The 24,540-nt window shown below is 44.3% G+C and overlaps 1 protein-coding gene across 3 annotated transcripts in view; it reads left to right on the top strand.

The window, feature by feature from the left end:
* The window catches only part of pdss2 (prenyl (decaprenyl) diphosphate synthase, subunit 2), a 94,933-nt gene that overhangs the window by 5,945 nt on the left and 64,448 nt on the right, over positions 1–24,540 (top strand).

Raw genomic sequence — 24,540 nt, forward strand, 5'->3', positions numbered from 1 at the left:
TTGTTGTTGTTGTATGCTGACACTCCAATGCAGTTCTGGGGGTGTTGGAGGATGGAGGATGAGAGGTTCCGCCTGCCTGTTCTTCTGGGTGATAAAGTTCTCAGGGTACTTTGAAAAGATGTCAGTTTATCCTACGGTCCTAGTAAACAATCCCCCAAATAAAATTGGTCATTCACTCCATGGCTGTTTGTGGGATATTGCTGTGTGCAAATTGGCTGCCATGGTTGCCCACAAATACACACTGTTAGACCACTTTACAGTATATCCTGTGAAGTGCAAGTTAAAGCAGACAGATTTAGTCTATAAATAGTTAAATATTAAGTGTTTGCTGTTAAATATTTGTTGGATTTGTTCGAATTGTAGAAAGAATTCTAAGTTAAGGTTTGTTATATTCACTGTGACTGTGAGCCTGACTATAATAAGAACATAAGAACATAAGAATTAGGAGCAGGAATAGGCCATTCGGCTCTTCGTGCCTACTCCGCCATTCAATAAGATCATGGCTGATCTTCTCACCTAACTCTGATTACCTGCCCTATCCCCATATCCCCTAATCCCTCTATTTTTCAAGAATCTATCAGTCTCAGCCTTGAAAATGTTCAAGGACTGAGCATCTACAGCCTTCTGGGGGAGTGAATTCCATAAGTTCACTACCCTCTGAGTGAAGAAATGTTTCCTCAACTCTGTTCTAAGAGGCTGACCCTTAATTTTAAGACTGTGACCCCTGGTTATAGATTCTCCTACCAGGGGAAACAGACCCTCAGTGTCTACTTTATCCAGCCCTTTAAGAATCTTATAAGTTTCAATAAGATCCCCCTAATTCTTCTGTACTCTAGAGAATACAGCCCTAGTTTATTCAGCCTATCCTCATAGGTCAGTCCCCTCATCCCAGGAACTAACCGAGTGAATCTACGCTGCACCCCCTCTAGGGCAAGTATGTCCTTTTTTAAATAAGGAGACCAAAACTGCACACAATACTCTGGTGCGGTCTCACCAAAGCCCTATACAGTTGCAGCAAGACTTCCCTACTCTTATATTCTAAACCTTTTGAAATGAACGCTAACATGCCGTTCGCCTTCTTAGTTGCTTGCTGCACCTGCAAACTAACTTTTTGGGACTGGTGTACAAGGACACCCAAATCCCTTTGAATACTAACACTATCTAACTTCTCCCCTTCCAGAAAATAATCTGTTCTTTTATTCTTGCTACCTAGGTGAATAATTTCACACTTGCTAACATTGAATTCCATCTGCCACCTACTTGCCCACTCCCCTGCCTATCTATATCTTGTTGCAATCTTTTTGCATCATCCTGAGAGCTACCTAGTTTAGTATCATCCGCGAATTTAGACACATTACATTCAATGTCCTCGTCCAGATCATTGATGTAAATGGTAAATAGCTGAGGCCCAAGCACTGATCCTTGTGGCACTCCACTAGTTACATCCTGCCAATTCGAGAATGATCCGTTTATCACTACTCTCTGCTTTCTACCCGATAGCCACTCTTCTATCCATGTTAATATTTTCCCATTAATCCCGTGGGCCTTGATCTTGAGTAACAGCCTTTTGTGTGGCACCTTGTCAAATGCCTTCCTAAAATCCAAATATACCACATCTACTGGTTCCCCCTTATCCAACCTGCTGGATACATCCTCAAAAAATTCTAAAAGGTTAGTCAAGCATGACTTCCCTTTTGTAAAGCCATGTTGAAATCTTTTTATGGTCTTCCAGGTATCCCATAACTACGTCTTTTATTAAGGACTCAAGAATTTTCCCTACAACTGACGTCAAACTAACTGGTCTATAGTTTTCCCTATTTTCTCTCCCACCCTTCTTAAATAGTGGAGTTACGTTTGCAATCTTCCAATCAATGGGAACTTTTCCAGTATCCACAGACTTTTGGAAGATTATAGACATGCCATCCACTATCTCAGTAGCCACCTCCTTTAAAACTCTCGGATGCAGGCCATCCGGTCCAGGGGATTTATCGGTTTTAAGACCCGACAATTTACCTAGAACCATCTCTTTACTAATGTTAATCTCCCTAAGTTGCTCGCTAACATTGTCTTCTTGGTCCTCTATTTTTGGTATGTTTCCAGTGTCTTCTACGGTGAAGACTGTAGAAAAATACTTGTTTAATGACTCTGCCATGTCTTTGTCCCCTATTATAATTCCTCCGGTCTCTGCCTGTAATGGACCCACATTCACCCTCGCTAGCCTTTTCCTCTTTATATATTTGTAAAAACTCTTGGAGTCTGTTTTTATGTTCTTTGCTAGTTTGCCCTCGTAATCTATTTTCTCCCTCTTGATCAATTTTTTGGTCCTCCTCTGTTGTTCCCTAAAGTTCTCCCAATCCTCGGGTTTACTACTCATCTTCGCTGTTTTATAGGCTTTTTCTTTTGATTTGATACTTTCCCTAACTGCTCTAGTTAGCCATGGCTGCACCACCTTTCCCATGGCATTCTTATTCCTCAAAGGAATATGTGCTCGTTGGGAATTTTGCACTATCTCCTTGAATGTCTGCCATTGCTGGTCTACCGTCAAATCTTTAAGTTTAGTCTCCCAGTTTATTCTGGCTAAATCCTCTCTCATACCAGCAAAGTTGGCTCGATTTAAATTGAAGACTTTTGCTTCAGACTTACTACTTCAGTGAAATATCTCATAATGGACATGCTAGGAAATTATGGATATTATAGTATGCTAACCAAAATTGTCCCAAACTATTAAGAATTTCTATTGGATTGAACTGTCTTTAACATCAGGCTGTGTAATCAGATCTGCACCACTTCCTGTAAAAGGCTAGTGGTTTTGTTTACTGGAAAACATTCTGTGACTCATAGAAAATTTATTGCATCCCATTACCGTATTGTATTCTTGGATAAGTGTCCCGAGAAAGTCTCTAAACATTTGCTTTCAATGGCAATATCCCCTGGAATAATCCTACACCTGCTCTTGGGAACTTTGTCTCTTTTCAATACTATTCATTTGTTGTGTAGAGCATACATAATTTTAAAAAAAAAAATTTTCCCCATTTATATTTTTCTTCTTTCCCAACCCATTTAAATCTTGGATTTTAGCAAAATAGCCACTGGTTACTGGTTCTTAAGGGTGGATGGGTCTATTGGCTATAAGTAGATTGTTCTCTGGGAACACATTGGGTATTCCTCAATCTCAATCTTTTGTTCAAGATTGCATATTCAACCTGCAAACTTACCCACTGTGCTTATGATATCAGATTGGTTGAGACCTGCCAATTCACTCAAAGAGGGCAGGAAGGTCATTGGACATTGGGTGTAAATAATAATCTTTGCTTCTGTTTACCTAACAGTAAGTAGGAACATGGTTGTTAGTCGATTGACTGCCACGTTTCGCCCACAAAATACAGTCACTACACTTTACAGTATATTCTGTGAAGCGCTTTGAGATGTCTTGAAGGTGTGAAATATCAAATGTAAGGATTATTATTATTATATTTGATGCAGTGCCTTATAATGTCAATCTCTTGAAGAATTTACTGTAAAGTGACACTGTGACTCTTGTGAGTTGGGAGTTTTGGACTGTGCTGGCAGATTCCGTACATTACACTTCCAGTATAACTTGTCCATATTTGGTGCATTATAATCTAGCATGAAACAATATGGGTATTTTTCTTGAACTTTTATTAAGCCTACAAAGTCTAGCTTTTATTTTGGGGGTAGATGTGCTATTGCAGAGCTCGGGTGGTTGGGGCAGTGGGATTTATGGAAAGTACAAGAGAATCTGGAAAATGTGCAGATTTTGATGTCACATGAACAACAACAACAACAAGATTTCATTTGTAGAGCGCCTTTCACGTCGGGAGGATGTCCCAAGGTGCTGGACAGTTGGGTCGAGACCCGAGCAGGGGGGAAATGGTCAGGGTGAGGGGAGGGAAGGGAGGGAGCGAGGAGGGGGTAGAGAGTCGAGAGGGGAGCTGAAGGCACGGTCAAGAGAAAGGTCTTGAGACCGGCCTTGAAGGAGGAAAGGGAGGAGGCGGCGAAGGCACTGGGGGATGGAGTTCCAGAGCCGGGGCTGAGAGGCTGAAGGCCCGACCACCGATGGTAGAGCGGTTGGAGTGGGGGATGTGGAGCAGACCGGAGCCAGAGGAACGGAGGATACAGGCAGGTAGGTAGGGGGATAGTAGGTCGGAGAGGTAGGAGGGAGCAAGGCCGTGAATGGCCTTGTAGGTGAGGATGAGGAACTTGAATTCATCCTCTGGGGATGGGGAGCCAGTGGAGGTGAGCGAGGGTGGGAGTGATGTGGTCCGAAGCCTGGTGCGGGACAGTACACGAGCTGCAGAGTTCTGAATGACCTGCAGCTTGTGGAGGGAGGTGGCGGGAAGGCCGATGAGGAGAGAGTTCCCATAGTCCAGCCTTGAGGTGACAAAGGCGTGGACCAGAGTTTCAGCAGCGTGAGGGGTGAGGTAGTGCCGTAGTCTGGCGATATTCCGGAGGTGATGGAAGGCGGTGCCAGTTGTGAGCGGATATGAGGAAGAAAGGACAGCTCAGGGTCGAACAGAACCCCGAGGTTCCTGACTGACTTTGAGAGGTGGAGAGTGCAGCGTTGGATGCTGATGGTGTCAGCGCCTGAGGTGCGGACGCGCTGACGTGAGCCAATCAGGAGGGCCTCAGTTTTGCGCACGTTGAGCTGAAGAAAGTTGTCTCTCGTCCAGGACTCGATGTCGGACAGGCAGCTTCAGGACATCGGTGGTCGTGGAGTTGAGAGTAGAGGAGGAAAGGTAGAGTTGGGTGTCATCCGCATACATGTGGAAGTTAACCCCATGTCTGTGGATGATGTCACCAAGGGGGAGCATATAGAGGGTGAAGAGGAGGGGACCAAGGATAGAGCCCTGAGGACACCGCACGAGACAGTGCGGGGGTGGAGGAAAAGCCGTTTGTGGAACAAAATGAATACGGTGGGAGAGGTACGACCTAAACCACTCGAGAACAGGAAGGGTTCGGATGTGCTATTGCTTATGACAATGTTGGCTATTGTTATTAACTGGTTGCAGTTGATTTTGAGACAAGGGTTAATTATTGTTTGCCCTGCATTGGATGAGGTTCAGCCTTGTTGTGAAAATTTAAAGAAACAGGACATCATTGTTGCCCAGCTTGGGTTTTAATAGGAAATTCTAATTATACAAGATTCTCTTTTATGCAGTCAGTCTCCTATAGAAGACCATATTTTTTGATGATAATAGTGCTTGAATTAATACCATATTTACTAGTAGTTATTTGGTGAAGTAGAATCTTGGTCTAAATTTCAGATTTTCTCTAATGTTGAAATACGTACCATTTAGAAAAATGTGTCACCAAGTTTGAAAACTTAAGGATTTCAGCCTTTTAACCTCTGAAAAATCATTTTGGAATTGTGCAAAGTTTAGTCAAAAATCTGCAGCACAAATGGTTCTCCATCCTAGATTCCCTGTAAAGTATGGTTAGAATGTAAAACTAAACCAAGATGATTCTCAATTTATTAATCAATCATTTGTTAAACAAGAGGAACAGTGGAATGTACAGTACTGGAAAAGAATATTGCAGTCCATCTGGCTGACTTCAACGTTTAAAAAAAGTTTCCTGGAGAATGAAATAATCCTGTCACACTCTCTCTCTCAAACCTCTGAATTGAATTCTTTGCCAAGTAGCTTTCCAATTCCACTTGAATTTATCGACATTCTGCCTCCAGCACCTCCCTGGACAGCCTATTCTGCATATTCGTCATAATTAAATCTGAACTGCATCGTCCCTCTTCTGAGATTGAGTCTGTGTCACCATGTTGATGATGTTAAACATATTGATATGGTTCATTTTATCTGCACCCTTTATGATGTTGGATTCCTTAATAAAGTCTCCCCTGAGCCTTCTCTTTTTGCAAGTTGCTTCTCCAACAAGCTGTGCCATAAGTTGAAACAACAGCCACATTGTGGTAGATAGGAAGAAAAGAACATTAACTGAATATGTAAGGAATACGAGTCATATAATGTTACAGCACAGAAACAGGCCGTTCAATCCATCACGTCTGTGCTTGCGTTTTTCTCCAAAGGAGCCCACTTAGTCTAATCCCATTCAATCTTCTTAATAATGTTAAATAATAATCTTTGCATTTGATGTAGCACCTTATGACGTCAAAATAATAATAATAATAATAATAATCCTTGCATTTGATATAGCGCTTTTCACGTCAGGAGGACGTCCCAAAGCGCTTCACAGAACACACTGTAAAGGGAATTGACTGTATATTTGTGGGCGAACGCGGCAGCCAATTGCGCACAGCAATGTCCCACAAACAGTCGTAGATTGAAAATGACCAATTTAATTATTGTTTTTGGTTTTTTGGAGGGATTATTATTAGGCGTGTGGAGTAAGGAAACTTGCCCAAGGTTTCGCCCTCTGCCTGGAACCTCTCTTAAGAGTTTTCTATAAAGTGTAGTGGCGCTATGTTTGTAGGTGAATGCAGCACCTAATTTGCCACAAGGCAATGTGTCTCAAACAGCCAGGAAGTGAATGACCAATTTTATCTGAAGGATTGATTGTTGGCCAGGACAGGGGAAGAAACCCCCTTCTCTTTTCGAATACCCTCTAGGTAAAGAAAAACTTCTTGTTGTTTGTCCTCAAATTGCCCTTTGCTTCTCTAACTCTATTACCTCTTGTTCTACTGCTCTGGTGCATCTTTAAAGTATTGTTCTGGGTTTACTTTCAATCCCCTTTACATTTTTATTCACGTCTATGAGGTCCCCTCTGAGACTGAAGAGTCCTAGCTTGTCTAAGTATTGCTTATAGCTGTTCCTCAAACAGTGGGAATCATCCTTGTTGCTCTCCTCTGCATTACTTCTAGGGTCTGGGCACTTTGTCATGTGTTGGGGACCCATCTTTCTAGGCCACATAACTTACAGAACCATTGTATTAGTGAAGGAAGAAATAGCTTTTATTTTGCATCTTATCACATTGGAATGCCTCCAAGTGTTTCACAGAATTGGTCTTAATTGCACTGATCAAATGTGGCTAAATCAAGGGATCACTGTACTTATTTTTATATGTTTTCAGAATACAGGAAACAGTTAAAGTAGAACCATAGGTGTGGCAAATTGTCTCTGAGCAATACTGTCGAGCTACATGTAAATGGTTGCTTTTTGCCATTCCCAGGATTCAAGAATGGAAACCTTGTGCTTGTATCAAGCCTGCTTCATTCAGAATTCAAAGTATTTGAAGATCAGAGGTTATGTGGTATTTGACTGTTAATCTATTGTCAAAGTAAATAGAACTTCCTGACTTCCAGGAGAATGTGTTCCAGCAGGAATTCGATACAATCATCACATTATTAAAAACTTAATGTATAACCAGTGGCTACAGATGTACATACTGTATTGTATTACACAGTGTTCATGGTAACGTTAATATCCGTGAAGGAATGAATCTGTACTGACCAACCCATAAGTCTCTTCAACCAATTGGATAGATGAATTATTGCATTTACCTTCTTAAACAGGGATTATAAATGTGCACTGAGGCAGCAGAGAACAGCCAGTTTTGGAGAAAGACCATCTCCTTTCCAATCTTTAATCTCTTCCTTGGACCATCAAACTTGTTAAAGAGTGACTTGTTGAGTACTATATGTTGATGGGTTCATATAAAGTTTAAAAATGGAAGTTTGCTAACAAGTAAAACAAAAAAGTTTTTGTTTTTAAAAAAAATCATTGAAGTAAATGTTTTATCTTAAATCTCATTGAATCACTTTGTTTTCTGATATGTGCCTATTTGTGTGTTGTGTTATGTCATTCACATAACATTACACTCTTATAGGAACTTTCTTTGTGAAAGATCTTAGGACAATTATATGGAGACTTTTTTAAAAAATTAAGTTAACTTTTAAAACCACAGTTTAGGTTTATTATGCTTTGTTTGATTTTTGTTAATTGAGGATATAGGAAATTGAGCCTTGGACTATACAGAGATATTGCAATACTCCATAAGCAGCTGCATAGAGGATAAGATAGATACACTTACCACTAGACTCCAGCAGTACCCAACAAATACCTTGGGGTGCCCAAGATTTGACTGTTGCAAACCTTTGCCTAATACTCTGGAATTACGTAAAGCAGGATACATCTCTTCAGGGTGAGTGTGTGTATTCCATTCTGGACACAGGAATTTCCATGTTTAGGTGGGATCAATGGAGCTCTCGTGTGGATACTCTTAAGCATGGAATAGATTGAAGCAGGAAGTGTTGATTCTTTCAAACACAGATTAGATAGTTTTATTTTAGGAAATAACATTATGGGGTATAGTTCATAGGTAGTTTGGGACATATGTGTATCCGATCGCCAGCCAGGAAAGTGGAAGGCGAACTAGATGGACCTTGGTCTTTTTTCGGTATAGCATTTCTTATGTTATTAAAAGACCTGGCTAAGTTTACACATGTGTGTCCAAATATCTTGGTCTGTGGGAGATGTATATTGTTGGCACAACAAAGAATCTTTAAATCCTATGTTGAGTCAAGTAGGGAGATAGCATGAAATCCACCACCAAAAGCAGATAGTCAAAACTCACAGGGTACCCATCTGATATCCCTTTTATTTTTCGCCCACAAAATACAGTCAATCCATTTTACAATATATTCTGTGAAGTGCTTTGAGAAGTCACAATAAGGCACTATATCAAATTGCAAGGATTATTATAGTTTGTCTCATGAAATGTTAAATTTTGTATATTACCTTCAACACTGAATAGGATGAGAATGACTTGGACATCCTTTTTAGAAAGACAGCTTAAAAGACTGCTGTTGGAAAAGCATTAATTGCGTGGTTCTTTGAACAAGCAGAAAACACTTCAGCTTTGTCTGTTTCAATTAATTTGTGGATTACATGAAAACCGATGCGAAATCCTGGTCATCAGGATGGGCATGTAGAAGTGCTTGGATTCCAACTGAACATCAGCAAGACCGAGACCCTCCTGATTGGCTCGGGCCAGCGCCTCCGCACCTCAGGCGCTGGCAGCAACAGCATTCACAGCTGCGCACTCAACCTCACTAAGCCGGTCAGGAACCTGGGTGTCTTGTTTGACCCTGAACTGTCCTTTCTCCCCCACATCCGTGCCATGGCCGGCATTGCCTACCACCACCTCCGCAACGTTGCCACTGCCTCACCCCTCAGGCTGCCGAAACCCTCACTCATGCATTCGTCATATCAAGGTTCGATTATGGAAATTCCCTCCTCATCGGCCTTCCCAAATCTTCCTTTCACAAGCTGCAGATCATCCAAAACTCTGCAGCTCGTGTACTCTCACGCACCAGGCTCCGCGACCCCATCACTCCCACCGTCGCCCGACTCCACTGCTCCCCATCCCCCAGAGGATCGAATTCAAGATCCTCGTCCTCACTTTCAAGGCCACCCATGGCCTTGCCCCCTCCTGCCTCTGACCTGCTGACTCCCTACCATCCTGCCCGCTCCGTCTATTCAGCGGGCTCCGGCCTGCTCCATGTCTCCCGCCCGACCCACCCTACCATCGGTGGCCGAGCTTTCAGCCTCTCTGCCCCCACACTCTGGAACTCCATCCCACAGTCCCTTCGCCTCGCTTCCTTCCTTGCCTCCTTCAAGACCGGTCTCAAGACCCTCCTCTTCGATCGTGCCTTCAGTTGCCCTCCCACCTCTCTGCCTTCCCCTACCCCACCCCTTCCCTATGCTTGGGTCCTGACCCCTGACTGTCCAGCGCCTTGGAATGGCCTCCCGATGTGAAAGGCGCTCTATAAATGTAATTTTGTTGTTGTTGATGCATTGAACTCGGCCCATTTTTCATTAATGAAGCATTCAGTTTTGTCCGCTTGTGAAATCTATCAGGTTTGTTGATGCAGTTTGCAGTTGCAGTTTGACAGCACAGAGACTAGACTCCCTGTTCTGCTGCTGTTGTCATCAGTGCCCTACCCAGCAGTTTTTTTTCCTAATTTAGGACACTTTCTCTTTGGAATGCATTGAGCTTTATTGTTTGGAAAGGCAGGTGTAAATTCATCCTTCATTCATCAACCTGCCATGCAGGACCTCTTCACTTTAAACTCTCAAATCACTAGTATTATGACGGCCTGTATTCTGGTCACTCACTTCATGGTTGTTTGTGGAACATTGCTATGTGCAAATTGGCTGCTGCATTTGCCTGTAAATACACACTCATTACAATTCACATTAAAATCATCTCAAACTCTTTGCAATGTTTCAACGAAATAATAAGGTGCTATGTCAAAATGATCGAATGCAACGATTATTATCAAATGAAAAGATTATTATCAAAAGGATTATTTATCTTAATTGGCATTATGGTATGTTATTTGATCTCCATTTTTATTTAGCTGTTTATTGCAAACTTAAATAATAATAATAATCCTTGTATTTGATATAGCGCTTTTCACTCTTCTAGACATCCTACGTCGCTTCACAGAATAGACTGTAAAGTGAATTAACTGTATATTTGTGGGTGAAACGCGGCAGCCAATTGTGCACAGCAGTATCCAACAAACAGTCTTGGATTGAAGTGACCAATTTATTATTGTTTTTTTTCTTGAGGGATTATTATCAGGCATGTGGAGTACGGAAACTTGCCCAAGGTTTCGTCCTGCCGGGAATCGAACCCAGATCTCTCGCTTGCAAAGCATGTGCTCTAACCACTGAGCTACAGGACTCCACATTCCAAATGTGCGTTCATGAGGGAAAAGAGAATTACACCGGAGTGAGAATGGAATACAAGGGGATGGGAGTGTAGATTCGGATGAGGAATGGAGCTAATATGGTGTATAAATTCCAGCACGGACTAGTTGGACCGAATGCCCTATAATTCTATGTGTGGCCAATACCCATGATTGGTAAGTAGCAAAATGCTCCAGTACTGAGCCATACAAGCAATAAAGGTCAAAGGTTAAATTTATATCTGTGCTAAGTTAGCTGATCTTAGTTTCCTTACTCCATATGCCTGAGGTGTTAAAGGTATTACAATTGATCTCAGCAGTCTCAACTGGAGGAGAATTTAGCAATGATGTATCCTGAAACCGAGCTTGATGCTGTGAAAAGGGTTCAAAAAGAAATCAAACAGCCAGAAGGGCCTTCTTCATCTGAACCCCCCGGTGTGATCTTGTGATTCCCAGGCCTGGACACTATTGAGTGTTTCATGCTAGAAAGTGTTTGTGTTTCAGATTAGGACAGAATGTGGCTCAGTTGTAATTCAAACCCCATTGTTGAACAGCCTGCTGACACTCACTGTTTTCCCTTGGATATGAATAGCCATTTAGTCAAAGTCTTAGAGGGTTTATGGTGTTCAGAAAACTACATGCCAACCTGAATCTGTGCTTTGTGAAGGGCGAAGAAGAAAGGGAGAAAGGTGGTACAGAATTGCCTCAGGTTTTGTTTTGATAAGGCTCTAAAGAAAGCAGTTTTAAGAAGTATTTTTCATAATATTCATGATGGTAGCTCTTCAAAAAAGTTAATCAGCCATGCGGCTTGATTTTTGATTACATTATGCAAATGCTGAGTGCTATTTAAGAGCATAGCCTGAGGTTTACGGGAATTCTGATCAGTCTGTTTTCAGTCTTTGGACAACAGGCTAATGGTATTACTGGATCTTATTAAACCCTCAGGTTATAATTATGAATGTGACTGGGTTGAAGCTGTTGTGTTTTCTCTGCTAACCACTAATTCACGTTCAGTTAGCAGCTTTAATTGTGTCGTTTTTAAGTTTGAACTAAAATCCAACTTTGCATAATTAACAATAATAATAATCCTTGCATTTGATATACAGTAAAGTCTTTCATGCTAGAATGTGTCAAAGCAGGATTTACTGGAAAGTGTAGTAACTATTATTTTTGTAGACATTTGTGGCAACCAATTTGCACACAGCAGTGACCCACAAACAGCCATAAAGTGAATGAGCAATTTTCTTTGGGAATTATTGATCAAGATACCAGGAGAAACTCCCTTTTTTCGAATAGTGCAATGCGATCTTTAATCTCCACTTGAACAGGCAGACAGGACCTCGGTGATCCTTCCAACAATGCAGCAAACCCCAGCAGTGTATTAGTGTGTCAGCCTTGGCTGTGAATTCAAATCCCTGACATGGTGCTAGCACCCGCAACCTTCTGACTCTGAGATGGGAGCCCTATCAACTGAGTCATATACCATTCAGCTACTGTACATGCATCGTTCCTATCTGGTAACAACAACTTGGATTTGCTTTATGCCCTGTAAGCAGGATAGCATCTCGGAGTTCTGAAGCAATGATAGGGTTTGGGTTCGATAATACGTCTATTGTTTAGACTTCTCTAAGTTATGGCAAATCTGAATATTGCATACACAAACGTGACTTCTTAGTTTACATTTGCACTTTGTTATTGTGCTGCCAGTTCTAAGGTGATCAGTGAAGTTTAACAGTTTATTCTGTGAGGGAGGCACATTGCTTTCTCTTGTCACTTAAATACTATTTCTGTTACTCTTTGGAATCGACACTTACAGGAATCGAGAAAGTTAGTTTGTGCCATGTCTGCAATGATGTCAGTCAGGCTTTAGATTTGGGCCCAAGGGTGCGATAACCTTATATCCTGAAATTTGATCTTTCGGGCCATTTGTGTCTGATAATGTTGCCAAAATAAACTTTTTGATATGATGTTTCACTGTCTAAAAGAAACAGAATTATTTTTAAACCAGCATGGTGCAGTTAGTTTCAGATGTAGGGTACATTGGAACATAGGAATTAGGAGCAGGAGTAGGCCATTCGGCCCCTCGGGCCTGCTCCGCCATTCAATAAGATCATGGCTGATCTTCTAACCTAACTCCATCTGAGCCTTATCCCCATATTCCTTAATCCCTCTATCCTTTAGAAATCTATCAATCTCAGTCACGAATATGTTCAAGGACTGAGCATCCACAGCCTTCTGGTACAGAAAACAAAGTGCAAACGTGTGATATAAGGGGATAAAGCATTCTTTTAAACTGACAGATATTGTACCAGTGCTGCATTTTTTAAAATTGTGGTATAAGATTCCATGAAACATTACTGGTGAGTCATGAGCTACAGTATTTGGCACGAGTGGGTGGATAAATTCTCCCGAGTAAGGGTGAGATGGTTTTTCCATGTTCCCTGAACTGACAGCTGTACAGTTGATGGTATGTTGCGAAATGTTGTTCTGTACTCTAGTTTAAACTGGAGAAGAAAAGTGCTAAATTAACTTCTTTAGTTACATTGTGTCATAGCCTGAAGATTGATGACTGAAATTAAAGTAGTGATTGCTGTGTGTCTTTTGGCCTTAAACTTGCTGATTGGGATTATGCACGCCACTACCCCATGATGTATGTAGACTATATGTGACACCTTCCCCCTCACGGAGGCCACACCCACCCGGCTACACCTCCCACCACATCCCTCGCCCCAACCGCCGTGGCGGTGGTGTAGCCCTTATCTCAAGGACACCACTTGCCCTATCCCCCTACTCCTCTGGCTCTTTCCCCTCCTTTGAGCACCTCACCCTCTCCCACCCCTCCTTCCTCTCCTCAAAATCCTCCTCCTCTACCGGCCCCCTAAAACCTCTCCCACCTTCATCTCCGATATTTCGACACTTCTCACATCTCTCTGCCTCTGCTCTGATCGCCTCATCATCCTGGGCGACTTCAACCTGCACTTCACCCCCTCCTGCTCCATCTCCTCAGACTTCTCTTCCCTGCTCTCCTCGCTCAACCTCTCCCTCCACATCAACTCCCCCACTCACAGTCACGGCCACCCACTCGATTTGGTGATCACCCGGGGCCTCAGTGTCTCGGATGTCACTATCACCGACAAGGCCATCTCTGACCACTACTTCATCTCCTTCACCACCTCCACCAGACCCACCACCATCTTCTACCGCCCCTGGAAGAAGTTACCCCCACAATCCCTAACCGCTGCCTTGGAGTCCTCTGAACTCCTCTCCCTCTGGCCTTCAACCCTCACTGACCCCTCTTCTCCTCTCACCCTCCTCCACAACACCCTCTCCTCCACACTCGATACTCTTGCCCCCATCACCTCCCGTACTGTCTCCTACTCTCGCTCCTCCCCCTGGTTCACCACCCACCTCCGCTCACTGAAGAGCCAGGTGCGGGCCGCTGAACGCACCTGTGTCAAATCTGGCCTAACGGTCCACCGACAAATCTGGCTGGACCTCCTCAAAATCTACCGCTCCACTCTAGCCTCGGCCAAGTCGTCCTTCTACTCCAGGATAATCCTGGAGGCGAAGAACAACCCCAGGCTACTGTTTTCTACCACATCCCGACTCCTCCGTCCCCCCGCCACCCCGCGCAGGTCATCTCCTCCAACCTTCACTGCGAGGAGATGCTGGATTTCCTTGAATCCAAAATCAAGGGAATTCGCTCCGCGGTCACTTCCCCTCCAACATCCACCCACACCCCACCCCCTCCCTCCCACACTCCGACTCCTACCCATCCTCCCCTACACACTTTCGTACCCGTTTCCCCACCCTCTGTCACCAAACTCATCCTATCCCTGAAACCCACCACCTGCTCCCTTGACCCCATCCCCACTCCACTCCTTATCTCCCAGCTCCACCTCCTTGCCCCACATATCACAGACATTGTCAACCTGTCCCTCTCCTCTGGCTCCCATTCCGTTAAAAACTGCCACCATCACTCCCACCTTGAAAAAACCCTCCCTTGATGCGTCGCAGCTATCAAGCTACCGGCCCATCTCCAACCTCCCCTTCCTGTCCAAGGTCCTGGAACGAGTTGTCGCCTCCCAGCTGCGCTCTTTCCTCTCCAACCATTCATTATTCGAACCCCTTCAGTTGGGTTTCCGTGCTGCCCATAGCACAGAAACTGCCCTGGTCAAGGTCACCAATGACATCCTGACCATCTGTGACCAGGGCTCCCTCTGCCTCCTCGTCCTCCTCGACCTATCGGCAGCATTCGATACGGTCGACCACGCTATCCTCCTCCACCGCTTGTCCTCCCACCTCAACCTTCAAGGCCTGTCCTTGAGTGGTTTAGGTCGTACCTCTCCCACCGTCTTCACTTTGTTTCCACGAATGGTTTTTTCTCCAGCCCCCACACTGTCTCGTGCGGTGTCCCTCAGGGCTCTGTCCTCGGTCCCCTCCTCTTCACCCTCTATATGCTCCCCCTTGGTGACATCATCCGCAGACATGGGGTTAACTTCCACATGTATGCGGATGACACCCAACTCTACCTTTCCTCCTCTACCCTCAACTCCACGACCACCTGACAGCTGCCTGTCCGACATCGAGTCCTGGACGAGAGACAACTTTCTTCAGCTCAACGTGCGTAAAACTGAGGCCCTCCTGATTGGCTCACGTCAGCGCCTCCGCACCTCAGGCGCTGACAGCATCAGCATCCAAGGCTGCACTCTCCACCTCTCAAAGCCGGTCAGGAACCTCGGGTTCTGTTCGACCCTGAGCTGTCCTTTCTCCCTCATATCCGCACCACAACTGGCACCGCCTTCCATCACCTCCGGAATGTCGCCAGACTACGGCACTACCTCACCCCTCACGCTGCTGAAACTCTGGTCCACGCCTTTATCACCTCAAGGCTGGACTGTCCCGCACCAGGCTTCGCGACCACATCACTCCCACCCTCGCTCGCCTCCACTGGCTCCCCATCCCCCAGAGGATTGATTTCAAGATCCTCATCCTCACCTACAAGGCCATTCACGGCCTTGCTCCCTCCTACCTCTCCGACCTACTATCCCCCTACCTACCTGCCCGTACCCTCCGTTCCTCTGGCTCCGGTCTGCTCCACATCCCCCGCCCCAACCGCCCTCCCATCGGTGGTCGGGCCTTCAGCCTCTCAGCCCCGAGGCTCTGGAACTCCATCCCCCAGTGCCTTCGCCGCCTCCTCCCTTTCCTCCTTCAAGGCCGGTCTCAAGACCTTTCTCTTTGACCGAGCCTTCAGCTCCCCTCTCGACTCTCTATCCCCTCCTCGCTCCCTCCCTCCCCTCACCCTGACCATTTCCCCCTGCTCGGGTCCTGACTCAACTGTGCAGCGCCTTGGGACGTCCTCCCGATGTGAAAGGCGCTCTATAAATGGAATCCTGTTGTTGTTGTTATAATAAGTTAGCAAGTAAACTTAAGTTAACTGTCTTAGGTGAGCTGTCAGCAGCAGTTCACCTTCTTTGTCAGAGAAAATTGGTCGAGGTCTCACCTCAATATTTATGAATCCTTAAAAATCCAGGATATGACTGTTGTGATGCAAGTATTTTGAGCCTTGTCAATGTGCTCTCCAGTTCACAGGATTTCTCTCTGTAATGTTGTGCAAACCATTGTTCTGGCCTTTCCATTACAACTCAGGAGGGTTGTTAAATTTAGCCTGTTTTGACGCTCTGTAATTTCATCCAGATCAAAAAAAGGTTTATACTTATTGTTGTAATCTATTTAAAGATGATGCAGCTTTTGAGTCAAGTGGAGTATGCGGAGTCGCAGCAGCAAGCACTCCCAGCTCACGTGTAGCATCGATTGAATGGTGGTAAAGCTCCCTTTTGTCTGACCTAACCGTGGCTTTAACCACAACCTCACAAAAGCATTCCCACTTCAGTAATGGCTCTCCTTTTTTCCTTACATACGATTTTTATACCCACTCTAAGATAGAGCAGCAGTTTTGAGCTGTGGACGCTTGCCTAACATTTATTTCACTTAGAAACCTTACAGCAATCAAAGAAAGGCTCAGCCTTCCATCCCATCGGTCTGGGCAATTCTTCACCCCGCTGTGTCACACAGTCTCAACCACAATTGTTTGATGATTAAATCCTGGCTTCCTAATCCCTCTCTTTTTCTCTTTCAGAAGTCTCTGTGATCCCTTTTTTAAAAAAAAGTATTGGTGGGACTAGGTAATGATGAGCATCGCATTGACAAAATACAACTCCTTTGTCAAGTAGAGTAGCTGTGTGAACACTCTGCCTGTCAATTTCAGCACATAACCTACTCTTTACAGCACAGAGGGAAAGTCTAGATCAGGATTTTGTGTCTCCCCTTCTGGCCAGTGAATGATCAGTGATGTGCAGAGAACTTGATAACAAAACAACAACAGAAAAGGTTGACCTGGTTGAGTTTCACATGGAGCTTGTGAAGTTCAGAGGTGACAACGGAGGCAAATTACACTTCAGGAACCTAAGAATAATAAGACCAAACATTGACAAAAGTGTTTTACACTGATCCTTTTCATATCAATGGTACCAGTCCCCTATGCCCGAATATTACTGCTGAGATTGAGATGGGAGGTTCTCTCTGTCCTATATGTGAAGGGCTCCTCAAAGTGTTGGTCGGCATGGTAACTGACATTGCCGTTGCCATGACTATTGGCTAAAAATTCTTAATTGTCTGAAACCAGTCAGCCTGGTGTGATTAACCCTTTGAGCACAACAGCGTAGCCATTTCAACAAGACAGCTTCAGTTCAGAGAATGCGGTGGCTTACAGCAACCGATGCTTTGTAAACGGTTCCATATATTCCACCCGCAGCACCGGCAAATGTTGTGCACTACAATCGATGTTTGTGATGGTTTAGTACCCAAAGAGTTAACAATATTGCTATCTGCATATAAACATTTCACATTATCTGCAGATCTGTAGTCTGAAAACCAGAAATATAGTGGACCCAATCAATTTATAAAATGTATTGCTGAGGGGCTTTTACTGCTGTTTCTCTGTAATGAGAGCCATAAACTATGCTTATTATATCAGTGTTAGGAAGAGGGGATTGTATTTCAATCAATGCCCAACAGGTTCCATCACCAGACTGTCTAAAAGTGGGGCTTTTCATCCTTGTGCTTAATGGTGAAGCATGATTTGACTCTGCTTGTTGGAGCGTGGAGCCACATGCTGAACCATGGAGAGGTGTGAATGCAGGTGCACATTATGTCACTCGACTTCCTGATCATGTTTGCTTTTGGGAAAACTGCATTCCCAAATTTGGCATCAATGATATTTGTTAGAAAAATAGCCCCAAAATGCAACTGTAATCCTTGAAGTGTTAACAAGGACACGAGCTTGGGGACCTACGATCTTCATTATTTCCTCCCCCCACCTCCATTGCCAGAATTGTTTTTTTCACAAACCGAGCAAAATATACAATTTAAAAGGGAATGAAGATAGGAAAGGGAAAGAGCAGACAATTGGGATTAGAGTAAGATGGATAGCTCTAGTGGGAGCTTTCACATCACAGATAAGACTGGCTCAATGTGTTTTTAATTTGGGCAAGTTACTGTTGTATCTTCGGTATTATTTAATCAGCTTTCTTTTATTGTACAATGGGCCACAAATACACATTCACTGCACTTTACAGTAAATCCTGTGAAACGCTTTGAGATGTCCTCCTGACGTGAAGGGTGTTACATCAAGTACAAGAATTATTTGCTAAGAGTTGAATGCTACACTGACTCACTGATGTTCTGTTTGCCATGCAGCTTTTGTTGGTGTTTAAGCAGTGCAATTAAACACTTACATCTAATGCATGATAATCCCATCCCAGTCCAAACACAACCATGCTGATAATTTCAGGAGTAGAAAATCCATAAACAAATGAAGGTTATGTTTCAGTTTGCTAGGGAGGGTATTGGGGGGCATGCAAGCATTCAGATAGCATTTAGCAGTTCCATGCCAATGACATTTAATGTCTCAGGTTTCAAAGTTCTCTCAAAACAAAACTTGCAAGTCAACGTGCTCTCATTAGTGCTTTCTTTTAAACAGAATGCTAGTTCTAACTAGTCAAGAAACAAAAGACCAAATGGTTTTACTTATTTTAAATGTTTGCTTATATCAATCTGAAGGCATGTTACCATTTACTTCTGGCTGGAGTTGTGTGTGAAGACGTGTTGCATTTATTTTTAGGCTGGTGTGGCTGGTGCCATTGGAGTGGCAGCAGAGAAGCTTGATGTTCTCTCCCACTTTGCTCAGTTGTCAATCTGAACTTCATTGCTGCGGGAAGACAGCAAATAGAAGTCAGGCATTTCCCCATAAACAGTTGTGCGAAAGTCAGAGTGATTGTTGGGTCGTTTTCATGCTTCACTTTGGGTCCATCTGAAGAGCTGTATAGGGAAAACGTTGGATCAGGATAGCTGGGGAGGGAGACCAGAGGGAAGTGGAAATTTGATAAAGGAATAGAATAATTTCAATAGTTTACTTTACAAAGCTATTTTTGTAGCAGTCTTACTGCTACAGCAACTCCTCTACCTGCCTGCTTCGCTCGGCAGGCTTGGCCTTCTGCACGACCCTCGACTCCTGTGTTCCACCAGCGCTCCACCATCAGTGCCCTTGCTTTCAGCCACTCTGCCCTGAACTTCTGGAACTCAATCCCTCCGCCTTGCCTCTTTGCCGTCTTCAGATCACACCTGAAGACTTTCCTCTTCAACTGTGCCAATGGTCATCTCCCCTTCCTCCCTAACTGGGAGCGCCATCTCCCCCCAGTGTCTTGGGATGTCCTTCTGACATGAAAGGCACTTTACAAATGTAATTTTGTTGTTGTTGTTGGCTGGGCATCAAACTGTACCATTTGTTGAGCGCTCAGAGACACTACCCTGCATGAAGGCTCTACATAAATGCAAGTTGTTGTATTAAACCTTTGTTTTTCAAATGTATACGGCTTACAACAACAACAAGATAGCTTACTGCTCTGTAGAAAATCAACAGCAAACAGGTAAAAAAGACTACAGTGTATTTAACATTCAGATTTATAGTAGTCCTTGTCTGTATGACATTTAAAGATGCTCAAGGGTTTTATTCTTTTCTTTAGATCTTTTTGTAGGACTGAATTTCTTTAACACCAATTAAAATATGCTGGGGGGGAAAGGTCTATACAGTATTTGCAAAATCTTTTATTAATGTCTGCTTCCCTCTTAACTTCTTCCCCACCCCCTTAGTTTTAAGTTTTATTTTCCTTTGTTCAGGACAGACCTTCTCTGTTTCCCACCCAATACAACGTTTTCCTGAACCTTTTAGCTTTAAGTTAACCAGGTATTGCTGGAGGTGACTACAACCAGGTCAGAAGATATTTCCTGAAGTTTGTGTTCCTTGGGATGATCAGAGGCCTGCAATCTGCAAAGTTTTTGCTTGTAAGACCATTTTCCCTTAATGTGGAAGATTACTTTAAGGGAAGCTAGATAGTACATGAGGGAGAAAGGAATAGAAGGTTATGCTGATAGGCTTAGTTGAGGAAGGGCAAGGAGGAGGCTCACTTGGAGCATAAACATCAGCATAGACCAGTTGGCCCGAATGGCCTGTTTCTGTGCTGTATATTCTATGTAATTCTATGTACGCAGAATGGTAGAAAATTCTTAAGTAAGTGTTAATTTGAAAAATCATATTTTATAAGAACTGTGAAATACAATCTTCCAAATTAATACTGAGTTTAAGATTTTTCCACAATTCAGCGCCATATTCTATTGTAAGGCAAACATTTTCTTACAGGCTAAGACTAGGTGAAATTTCAGATTTCTGATACCAGATAGAGCTTATTTGTCCAGTTTTTCTCCTTATTACTTCACCTTGCATTGTAGCTAGGATCAGGGACTCGCAATGCAGAGAAACGTGATTGTTTCAAAAGCTGAATGCAGCAAACTAAAATTAGAGGGAAATATAAATCTGCAAACTCCTTTCTATTTTCAGTCTCTCTATTTTCTTACACTCCTAACACAACTTTTAGTGCAATGTAGAAGCTGCCTACTTTCCGCAAGAATTGCAGTAAAATATTACTGACAGATTAACTGAGAATGTATTAATCCATACAACTGAGACACTAGAAAAAATGTCTACACCAAGAGGTTTGTGGTTAGTGCTATATTTGACTGAATGCAGTTCTGATTTTTAATGGCTCCCTTAGGAATTACAGTGTATACCCTATTCGAGAAAATATTGCAGGTTTAATGGCTCCAGTGGGGTTGCACAGTTGTATTCTTTTTTGATTTGTGAATGTAGTGCTGGTGTTTGGAAACAGCAGTTCTCTGTTAAGTTTGCATTTAGTGTTGCCTCAGTCGCTGTGTTCCAAGTTCACATGTAGTCAAGACAGATGGGATGATGGTCGCTTAATTCTGACAGCTGCTGAACAGTCTTAAGTGAAATAAAATTGGACAGTTTCTGTTCAATTCCAAGTAGTCTTGAAACTGCAGCCCCAAATGACCCTCCCAATTTGTTGCACTCATTTTGAACATAACTACTGTTTTTTTCAAATAAATTATGACCTTTTTAATTTCTTTCAAATTGTAAAGTTTGGCAAATTTTACACAAGTGAATACTTGGTGGCCTTTATAGTGCTTTTGAGGAGAAAAGCAAATTCTGTAAACCTAGCCTTCAGTTTAAGATACAGCTTTTTGTGTCCAACATAAGCAATTTACAAAGCCTTCGAGAATGGGGGGACATATTAAATCTGTTTAGCTTTAACTAGGTTTCATTTATGATGTGGACTTTTAGTTATTGCTTTTCTGTGCACCAGTACAGAAGTCTGTCACACAGAAATCTGTCCATTAAAGGTCTGGAAATGAAAGGTCGAGGTTTAGGAACAGAGTGAAATTAGTAGCTAATCATTCCATCAATCCTGCTCTGTCATTTGTTAGTTCACATCTGTTCCTTATCCTTGTAAATTCAAACCTATTTCCCAGCTTTTTCTCCATATTTCATAATAATGATGAGCGATGTATTTTAGCTCCTGATGTGAAAATTTTCCAACCAGTTCACATAGTGATTGTAGTTAAGTATTGACTGTGTATTTATAGGCAAATTGCACGTAGCAATATCCCATCACTAGCCAAGAGGTGAATGATCAATTTAGTTGCAGAATGGTTGGGCAGGATACAACAACAACAACAACAACAACTAGATTCCATTTACTGAGCGCCTTTCACTTCGGGAGGACGTCCCAAGGCGCTGTTCAGTGGGGTCAGGAGCCGAGCAAAGGGGAAATGGTCAGGGTGAGTGGAGGGAAGGGAGGGAGCGAGGAAGGGGTAGAGTGTCGAGAGGGGAGCTGAAGGCACGGTCAAAGAGAAAGGTCTTGAGACCGGCCCTGAAGGACGAAAGGGAGGAGGCAAGGCGAAGGCACTGGGGGATAGAGTTCCAGAGCCTAGGGGCTGAGAGGCTGAAGGCCCGGCCACCGATGGCAGGGCGTTTGGGGCGGGGGATGTGGAGCAGACCGGAGCCAGAGGAACGGAGGGTACGGGGCAGGTAGGAAGGGGGATAGTTGTTCGGAGAGGTAGGAGGGAGCGAGGCCGTGAATGGCCTTGTAGCTGAGGATGAGGATCTTGAATTCGATCCTCTGGGGGATGGGGAGCCAGTGGAGGCGAGCGAGGGTGGGAGTGATGTGGTCGCGAAGCCTGGTGCGGGACAGTACACGAGCTGCAGAGTTCTGAATGACCTGCAGTGTGGAGGGAGGTGGCGGGAAGGCCGGCGAGGAGAGAGTTCCCATAGTCCAGCCTTGAGGTGATAAAGGTGTGGACCAGAGTTTCAGCAGCGTGAGGGGTGAGGTAGTGCCGTAGTCTGGCGACATTCCGGAGGTGATGGAAGGCGGTGCCAGTTGTGCCGCGGATATGAGGGAGAAAGGACAGCTCAGGGTCGAACGGAACCCCGAGGTTCCTGACTGGCTTTGAGAGGTGGAGAGTGCAGCCTTGGATGCTGATGCTGTCAGCGCCTGAGTTGCGGAGGCGCTGACGTGAGCCAATCAGGAGGGCCTCAGTTTTACGCACGTTGAGCTGAAGAAAGTTGTCTCTCGTCCAGGACTCGATGTCGGACAGGCAGCTGTCAGAACATCGGTGGTCGTGGAGTTGAGGGTAGAGGAGGAAAGGTAGAGTTGGGTGTCATCCGCATACATGTGGAAGTTAACCCCATGTCTGCGGATGATGTCACCAAGGGGGAGCATATAGAGGGTGAAGAGGAGGGGACCGAGGACAGAGCCCTGAGGGACACCGCACGAGACAGTGCGGGGGCTGGAGGAAAAGCCGTTTGTGGAAACAAAATGAAGACGGTGGGAGAGGTACGACCTAAACCACTCAAAGACAGGGCCTTGAAGGTTGAGGTGGGAGGACAAGCGGTGGAGGAGGATAGTGTGGTCGACCGTATCGAATGCTGCCGATACGACGAGGAGGCAGAGGGAGCCCTGGTCACAGATGGTCAAGATGTCATTGGTGACCTTGACCAGGGCAGTTTCTGTGCTATGGGCAGCACGGAAACCCAACTGAAGGGGTTCGAATAATGAATGGGTGGAGAGGAAAGAGTGCAGCTGGGAGGCGACAACTCTTTCAAGGACCTTGGACAGGAAGGGGAGGTTGGAGATGGGCCGGTAGCTTGATAGCTGCGACGCATCAAGGGAGGGTTTTTTAAAAGTGGGAGTGATGATGGCACTTTTTAGGGGAATGGGAACAGAGCCAGAGGAGAGGGACAGGTTGACGATGTCTGTGATATGTGGGGCAAGGAGGTGGAGCTGAGAGATAAGGAGTGGAGTGGGGATGGGGTCAAGGGAGCAGGTGGTGTGTTTCAGGAACAGGATGAGATTGGTGACAGAAGGTGGGGAAACGGGTACGAAGGTGTGTAGGGAAGGATGGGTAGGAGTCGGAGTGTGGGAGGGAGGGGGTGGGGGTTGGGTGGAAGTTGGAGGGGGAGTGACCGCGGAACGGATTTCCTTGATTTTGGATTCAAGGAAATCCAGTATCTCCTCGCAGTGAAGGTTGGAGGAGATGACCTGCGCGGGGTGGCGTGGGGAACGGAGGAGTTGGGATGTGGTAGAAAACAATAGCCTGGGATTGTTCTTCGCCTCCAGGATACCAGGAGAAGCTCCTTTCTCTTTTTGAATAATGCCATGGGAATCTCAATATCCACCAGAACAGGCAGACTGGGTACCAGTTTTATGTGTCATCTGAAGGATGATACCTCTGACAATGCAGCATTCCCCCAGAACTGCTCTGTGGTATTCTACCCTTGCTTCTTAAGTGCCTATCTATCTTCCTCTTAAGCACTTCAAATCTATTCTGGGTTTACACCCACTGGGCAGTGTGTTGCTCATTTTCATAATCCTTTGTGCGAAGAAATGTTTTCTGAATTTACTTTTAACTGGCTAGCTCTGCTCTTAACATTATGGCACCTTATTTTGGAATCCTAGAGAGAAGCCAATCATTTATCTTTATTATTTTGAAGGCCTTAATCAGGTTAACCATTAACCTCAGCTCTGAGAAATGTAACTCAAATTTACCGAAATTTGTGAAGCAGCCTATTTTAGCTTGTAGCACTTGCTTCAGAGTAAAGGTTTGTGGGTTCACACCCTATGTTTGGCACTTGGAATACATACATTCTAAGCTGAGACTCCATTCTAGTGCTGGTGGCCTTCGGATCAGATGTTAAACTATGGCCCCGTCTGACTCTTCAGTGGATGTTGAAGATGCCATTAGCACTGTTTGAAAAGAGGAGGGAGATGCTCGCAGTCTCCTGGCCAACATTTCTCCAAGTAAAATTGGTCACTCTCAGAGCATGTGTGCCAAGTGGATAAGATGGGAAAGTAGCATGGAAAATTGAGTCCAGTGCACAG

The sequence above is a fragment of the Callorhinchus milii genome, unplaced genomic scaffold, assembly GCF_018977255.1.
Source record: "Callorhinchus milii isolate IMCB2004 unplaced genomic scaffold, IMCB_Cmil_1.0 Scaffold3, whole genome shotgun sequence".
Lineage (NCBI taxonomy): Eukaryota > Metazoa > Chordata > Chondrichthyes > Chimaeriformes > Callorhinchidae > Callorhinchus > Callorhinchus milii.